Genomic DNA, 8,509 nt, shown 5'->3' with positions numbered 1-8,509 from the left:
TTTTCAATAAATAGGCTGAGTTATTTATCATCTAAATGAACAAAAATAACATTAGATTCCTACCTCATTATACATGCAACTCTCAGTAGACTGTGGATCTAGACTGAAAGGCAAAACAAAAGTTTTTAAAAGGATAGCATAGAAAAAATTCATAACCTTAAAGAAGGTCTTCATGAAAGACCACCAAAAGCACTAACTACAGATAGGTTGCTGGGGCCTCCCTGGTGGTACAAGGGGTTAAGTGTCAGCACTATGAAGCTATCCAAGGCCACTGCAGCACGAGTTTGATACCCTGCTAGGGAGCTACCCACACAGCGCAGCAGACCTTTCCAGTCTCGCCTGCTGCTCCCCTCAGCAGAGTATTTCAGTCACTCCACCTGTTCTGTTCCCCACTCTGTCTCTGGTGGGTCCTCTCATCACCCTCACCTCTGGCCTGTACCCCAGCTCTTGTAGTATGCATAAATCCATAAATTTTTTTAAAAAAATTCTCTGTTCAAAATATTCACTGGGCCTCCCTGGTGGCACAAGGGGTTGAGCGCCACACTATGAAGCTGTCCGCAGCCTCTGCAACATGAGTTCAATTCCCTGCCGGCCAGGGAGCAACTCACATGGCAAGGCAGACCTCTCCTGTCTCGCCTGCTGCTCCCCTCAGCGGTGTATTTCAGTCAGGCTGCCTGTTCTGTTCCCCACTCTGTTTCTGGTGAATCCTCTCACCACACCCCCACACCTCTGGCCTGTGCCGCAGTTCTTGTATGCATAAATAAATCTTTTTAAAAAATCCACTGAAGTATTTAATTTTAGTGACTGTATTTTTTGCTTCTAGATTGCTTTTTGTTTGGTATTCTAATATTTGTTCTCACTTTTATGGTTGCCGCTTCCCTGATTAAATTTTCAAACTTGACTTTTGTTTCCTTGAATATAGATGTGGTATATAGTCTGGATCCGATCATTCTGGTATCTGAAGCGTTTGTGTCGATGCTGTCCTCTCTGTCCATACTGCTGGTTCTTGTTCATAATGTCTGGGATTTGTAGGAAGAATCCAAAGACCTAATCGGGTATGAAACTCTACAGAGGACATTGGTTGCTTCTGTCAGACACCAGAACAGCCTCTTTTTTTTTTTTTTTAAAGATTTATTTGTTTATGCATACAAGAGAGCTGGGGTACAGGTCAGAGGTGCAGGGGGGTAGGAGGATTCACCAGAGACAGAGTGGGGAACAGAACAGGTGGATTGACTGAAATGCACTGCTGAGAGGAGCAGGGAGAAGTCTGCTGTGCCATGTGGGTAGCTCCTTGGCTGGGGATCAAACTCGTGCTGCAGAGGCTGTGGAAAGCTTCACAGTGCTGAAGCTTAACCCCTTGTGCCACCAGGGAGTCCCCAGGACAGCCTCTTAACCTAGGATGAGACCTCCTGCATTAACCTGTCTCACACAGGCCTACAAGTTTAAGCTGTAAGTTCACATAAAAGCTGGGGGCTTCTGGCTCACTCTTGCCCTGAGTGTTACAGGCCTCCAGATCTGAGCTTAAATGAACAGCCGGTTCCACTGCTCCAGCCTGGCAGACCTGGCCCTTTATTTGTGCTAGCCCACTAGGCAGACTGCTGTCTACTTGGAAAATGCCTTCACAACCAAGTTTGAGTTTGGAAGTTCCTCTCTTGTGCTGTTCTGGATTTGGGGCGCTATTTCTTTACCCTCTTAGTCATACATTGAAGCTTTCAGTAATCCTCCCCCACCCACACACACACACATTGTCATTTATGTGACACCTTCAGTGTTCACCTTCAATGTCATTTGTCAACTGCCCAGTGGAGGGCAGTTCCCAGCTTCTTAGAACACACTTACTGGCAACAAATGTCCTGTATTTTTTTTCTCCAACAAAATTGACATTATTTATTTATTGCGTTTTTCTGAACTGCCTTCATTTCTTCCTGATCATATAGGTTAAAAATGCTTCCTGAAAAAAAATTGAATTTTTTAAATAAAATATAAGTTATTTAATTTTATCACCCAGAGATACCACTTTTGAAATCCTTTTAAAACATTCACACTTTTTTCTATGCAGACCTGCATGGTTTTATATATATTTTATGTAAGTGGCATCATGTTATAGACAACGCTGTTATGTATTTCCTTTATTTTCTAACCTGTTTTGCTCTTATGCTTTCCTATCTCCTGCCCAGACCAGGTCACCAGTATTTTTTTTTTAAAGATTTATTTATTTATTTACACAAGCACTGGGTACAGTCAGAAGCGTGGGAGGGTGAGAAAATTCACCAGAGCCAGAGCGGGGAACAGAACAGGCAGACTGATGAAATACACTGCTGAGGGAAGCAGCAGGTGCGGCAGGAGAGGTCTGTCTCACCACGTGGGACCCTCGGCGGCAGCCGGGGATCGAACCAGCGCTGCAGAGGCTGCGGGCAGCTTCGCAGACAGTGCTCAACTGCTGCACCACCAGGGGAGGCACACTGGGTCACTAGTATTACCAACATTAGCAGCCTGAGGCATATCCTTTCATAGCTTTCTCTGCCATCATTCAAATATGCACAGACACACACATCTGTAAGGAATTCTTACTGGTCATTGTTTGAGACTCTATTATATTCACTTCTCTACATCTTGCTTTTCTCAGTTAAAATTCCCTTATAGAGTTCTAATTCATTTGTAATGACTGCATTCATAGTTCGGATAAACCACAGTTGATAAAGTTATCAAGCATGGCTTTAAATATACTTAAAGGCTTTCATTTTACAAATGAAAAGTCAGCTGTAGTGCTCTAAGATGGTGGCCCACATTCCAGCCAAGAGGCTGGATGGAGAAAGAGAGGGCACACGCTGCCTCTAGGGACACAACCTGGAATATTCCACTGGCCAGTTACAAGTCCTCATCTGACTGCAAAGAGGCCGAGAAACAGTCTTACTAGGGGTCCAGATGCCCAGTTATAAATTCTCTTTCAACAGGAGAGGAGGAGACAGTAATATTGGTGAGTAATGAGCTTTCTGCCGCAATCACCTTCTAGCAAGCTGGCACTTGCTGGCACTTTGCCACAAACCAGAATGGGAAACCCCTGGGTAGTTATCAACATCAAAACTGATAGGAAATAAAGAGAGAGAAATAGAGATGCCTGTTTCTTTGGGACTTACCATTTACATTTAATTAAAACTAATTATTTTTCTTTTGTTCAGGGTGTAATTTACATTGAATTAAGTTCATCCTTTTTAGTGTATTGTTCTGTGACTTTTGCCAAATGCATGCAGTGATGTGATGATTGTCATGATAAAAATAGAGAAGAATTCCATCACCCTGAAGGAGTTCCCTCATTCCCCTTTGCAACCACCATTCCCTTATCTTCCAGCCCCTGAACTGAGGTGGTTCTGTTCTCTGTCCCTATAGTTGGCCCTTTCTAGAATGCCATGTGAATGGAATTGTCTATGAAGACTTTTGAGTCTGGATTCTTCCACTTTGCATGATGTTATTCAGATTCATCTATTTTGCATGCATCAGTAGTTCGTTTCTTTTTCTTTTCTTTTTTTAAAGATTATTTATGCGTACAAGAGCTGGGGTATAGGCTAGAAGTGTAGGGGGGCCTGTGAGAGGATTCACCAGAGACAGAGTGAGGAACAGAACAGGCAGACTGACTGAAATACACTGCTGAGGGGAGCAACTGGCGAGTAAGGAGAGGTTTGCTGCGCCTTGTGGGTGGCTCCCTGGTCGGGGATCGAACTCATGCTGCAGAGGCTGCAGATAGCTTCACAGTGTGGTGCTCAACCCCTTGTGCCACCAGGGAATCCCCCTGATGTAGACATTTCTACATTTCTTTCTATCCAGACATCCAGAGTCTTTAAACCTCATCTCTACATTTTGGGAATTTCTTGCTTATGAGTTTGGCTTCCCTAATCTAGAAAGCAGAAACGTACTTTCCCAGCCTTCCTGTGGCTCAGGCATGTGTCCTGTGCCCTATCAATGAAATGTACCACATGCTGAAAAAAAAAAAAAAAACAAAACACCCTTATTTTGTAAAGAGAGAAAAGCACAAGAGTACAAAGGATCCTCAATAACCATTTATCCCTGAGAACAGTCTGCAGTGGCCTGCTCACCCCCGCTCCTCCATTATTTTGTAGCAAAACCCCAGACATCATATTTCAACTGTAAATATTTTGGTACTCACATCAGAATTTAATTTGAAAGCGAGTGAGGAGAGAGGAGGTTTTAGTGTGTGAGTGAGAGGCACGCTGGGACCCCCCAAACTTGCAGTCTCCAGAGGGGGTCTAGACATCTGTGCGCACAAAGACAAAGCAGACTCCTAGCGTGAAAGAACTGTAACAGAATTAGCATGCATAGAAAGAGAAGAGAAGAAAGGATAATTACCCTTCTGGTAAATGCTCAGCCTGACAGGATCCCCCTGAAGCTTGCCTCAAGCCCAGGGCCCCTTCTGGTGGGGAACCTTAGGAAGGGAGAGAAAGGGGCCAGACAAGTCTGAGACAAAAGGAGCAACACCGAAGTACAAATCAAGGTAACAGCCGCCATTGCCCCTCCCCCCCAGGTCTCTCTCCCATGGGTCTCTCCTCCATATGTCTCCTTCACAGCAGGGTGCAAGGGGGGTCATGAAAGCAAGAGCTTTCCCTTCGCTTCTGTCCCCAGAGCCCACCTGCCTTCTGTGTTCTGTATCACCTGGTCCCTGAGCCCCCTCCATCATATCCATTGAGAGGATATTGGGGGACACCAATATTCTTATATGCCAAGGGGATAATTCAAAAATAAACAGTGAGCAGTCTGGGACACGCTCAGCCTCTGCAGAGGGGAGGGGCCTTGTCTAATCCAGCCTGTTAGCGCTAGTGATCACTTAGTCCACTATCCAAAGAATGTTTATTGAACACCTACTATGTGCACGGGTGATACAACAGCAACCAAGGCAAAAAGGCCCCGACTCTCTTGGAGTTTCCATTCTAGAGGAAGCAGCAGACAATAGAAATGGGAACATGTAAATCAGAATTTCAGGTATGATGAATACAGGAAGAAAATGAAATTGGTGGTGGGAAGTGACCTCAGAGTGGTGTTCTCGGGACACCTCCATGAGGGTGTGACATTTGAGCCGAGACCTGGAGGATGAGAAGGAGCCAGACTTTGGGAACTAGGCAGGGAAAACTGCAGGCCCCAAAATCCCGAGGTAAGAATGAGCCTGACTTCTTGAAGCCACTGCAGCTGGGGCAGGGGAAGCAAGAGAGGCGCTGTGGGAGGGGAGGCCAGTGGGGAGGGCAGGACTTCATGTGAACCCCGGCATTGATTTCTCTTGGGTAAATGCCTGCTTCCGCGGAACTCCTTGGTCTCTGGGTACGTGACTTTCACTTTACAAGAAACGACCCCCCTCTTCTTCCAAGTGGGGGTTTGGTTTCGCACCAGCAGGGCTCGAGATTTTCAGTTGCGCCCACTTTGGCAACGCGTGAGAGGGTCAGTCTTTTTCATTTTACTCACTCCAGTGGTGTGTAGTGGTGTCTCATTGTGGTTTTAATCTGCATTTCCTTAATGACTATGTTATCGTGTTCTTTCTCACACACTTGCTGGTCACGCATGCCTTTTTTTTGTAAAGTGGTCAAATATTTGGCCATTAAAAAAGATTGGGTTCTTTGATTTTTCAAAAAACTGCCACTGACTGCTGTGGGCGTGGCTTAGAGGCAGAAGTGGGAGCAGGGGAGTTTGGGGAGGGGCTGTAGCTTCACACAGAGACTTGTCACAGGCTGGGGAGATGGCCTGCTTCTGGGAAAGTCAATTCCGGCTGCTGCCAGACACTTGACAGATCTAGGGAGGGGGCAGTCCTACTTCCTGGAGTGTGGCGTTGGTTGGGGGGGGGGTGGTGTGGGGGAGGTCCAGTCAGCTGGGTACCCTCCATTTCTTTCTTCACCAGTGGGGAGGACCTCATCCATGCTTAGAGGAGAGACCAGCTCAGGCCAGCACAGTCGTGCCAGTTGCTAAAATATTAAAAAACTTCACTTCTGGGGCCTCCCCTGGTGGCGCAGGTGGTTGAGCGCCGTGTTGTGAAGCTGTCCGTAGCCTCTGCAGCGCCAGTTCAAAACGATCCCCGGCCGGCCGGCAAGGGTCCCACATGGCGTGGCAGACCTCTCCTGTCTGGCCCGCTGCTCCCCTCAGCAGTGTATTTCGTCAGTCTGCCTGTTCTGTTCCCCGCTCTGGCTCTGGTGAATCCTCTCACCCTCCCACACATCTGGTCTGTACCCCAGTTCTTGTATAAATAAATTAATAAATAAATCTAAAAAAAAAAAAAAGAAAAACTTCACTTCTGCTTGGTTAACAGACTGTACCCCATATCCCACAAGCATCTGCCAACACCCAAGTCTGCTCCTTTGGGACATCTTGGACTTCCTGCGTCTCAGCAGTTCGAGGGGAGTCTCGAGCACTATGACCCTGCGCTGTGCCCACGCCTGTTCCTGCTGGGTGGGGCCTGCCAGGACCTGGCTGGAGCGGGGCGGGTCAGATCAGGAGGCTGAGGCTGAGGGGTGTGGGAGGCTTTAAGCACCAATATCACAATAATACGACATCCATTCAGCTTATAGAGTGTGCCGGGCGCGCATTATTTCAATAGACCTCGCAGAAACCTCACCGTGAACTTTCATGGCAGGAGCCCTCCCCTTCTCCCCCTCACATCTCTCCCCTCCCCACCACCCCAGTACCTCAAGTTCCTGGGACCCAGCTAGAAGGAACCTGAGAAACCGCATTCAGGTCAGGGGGCCCTCTGGCCCAGAGCCTCCTCTGGCCTCGGCTCCCAGCTCACTTCTGCTCCCGCAGTTAAGAGGCCTAGAGCGCCTACCAGGGGCGGGGCCTGGCGGTCTGGGGGAGGCTGTTGGTCCTCCAGTGACCAGACCAGACCAGGCCTGGACGAGAGTGGCATTTAGTAGCCAGAGCGTCTGGGCCTGGGCCCTGACCCTCCTGCAGACTCCAACTCCTACCCCCTCGCTCCCAGTATCCAGCCCGTGACCAACATCCAGTTTCCCCTTTTTTCTCCAAAGCCCAGGCCCAGGGAGCTGAGGGGGTGATGGGGGAGGTGGACTTCCTGCTACTGACCCATCCCCCAGGGCCCTAACCTCAGGTTCCTCCTTCCCCAGCCCAGGCGCAGGCTCCAGCTGAGGCTGAGCGTCCCTCTCTCCTCCCCAGTAGCCTCCCTCAGTCCTGCTTCCAGCCACTTCCTCATTTGGTGGGGCAGACAGGCCCGCCCAGCAGTCACCACACTGTCCCTCACCCACCCACCGCCTGTGCTACGCTCTGTGTTGCTGCCTCTGCCTGTTCCTTCTCTCTCTGCCTGCCTGGCCGGTGCTTTCTCCTTCCCTGGCTCTCATTTTGACTCACTTTTCCTTCGTCTCGCAGGGTCACATGTGCGTCTTGGGATCCTGGGTTCCATTTCCACATTTATTTCCGCGCGGCTTTGGCAGGTGTCTTTACCTTTCTGCAAAATGGGATGATTAAGAGCATCTATGTGAGGGGGTCAAATGAGTTAACCAGGGAGGCCTGCCCCTCACTGGTGTCCACACCCTGAGGCTTTCTTAATAGCCGAGGGGCAACAGCACCCATTTCTGATGATCAAATCATTAGTGTAGCTGGTGCTAATCACAAGCTGACAGGTGTCTGACCGTATTCTAGAAATACTAATTCATTTGAGTCCCCAACACCCTACAAAGTAGATACTATTTTAACTCCCGGTTTTACAGGTGAGGAAACTGAGGCCCAGAGAAACTGAGCAACTTGTTCGAGGTTGTCCAGTCAATAAGAGGCAGAGGGCCTACCTGGTGGCGCAAGGGGTTAAGCATAGCACTATGAAGCTATCCGCAGCCTCTGCAGCACGAATTCGATCCCCAGCCAGGGAGCAACCCACATGGTGCAGCAGACCTCTCCTGTCTCGCCCGCTGCTCCCCTCAGCAGTATGTTTCAGTGGATCCGCTTGTTCTGCTCCCCACTCTGTCTCTGGTGAGTCCTCTCACCCCCTCACACCTCTGGCCTGTGCCCCAGGTCTTGTATGAATAAATAAATAAATCTTTAAAAAAAACAAACAAGGGCCTCCCTGGTGGCAGAGGCAGTTGAGCACAGTGCTGTGAAGCTGTCTGCAGCATCTGTAGTGTCGGTTTGATCCCCGCAGGCCGCGGAGCAACACTCATGATGCAGCAGACCTCTCCTGTCTCGCCCGCTGCTCCCCTCAACAGTGTATTTCGGTAGGTCTGCCTGTTCTGCTCCCCACTCTGTCTCTGGTAAATCCTCTCACTCTCCCGCGCATCTGGCCTGTACCCCTGTTCTTGTATAAATAAAATAAATCTTTAAAAAAAAATACAAACAAGGGGGTAAATATTAAAAAGAAGAAGAAGAGGCAGAAATGGCTTTAACTGTGGTCAGTTGCAGCTGTCCTGTGACAGTGATGTCTGACCCCTAATTGGGAATGGAGGTCAAGTTGACGTATTTCCCATTTACCCTTCACATCCACCATTAGTGGCTGCGTCAGGGCTCCTGGGGTGTCTGG

This window comes from Talpa occidentalis, unplaced genomic scaffold, assembly GCF_014898055.3.
Source record: "Talpa occidentalis isolate TD23 unplaced genomic scaffold, MPIMG_talOcc4v2.1 talOcc4.17, whole genome shotgun sequence".
NCBI lineage: Eukaryota > Metazoa > Chordata > Mammalia > Eulipotyphla > Talpidae > Talpa > Talpa occidentalis.
The sequence above is the reverse complement of the archived record's forward strand: the minus strand, read 5'-3'. Positions refer to the sequence as shown.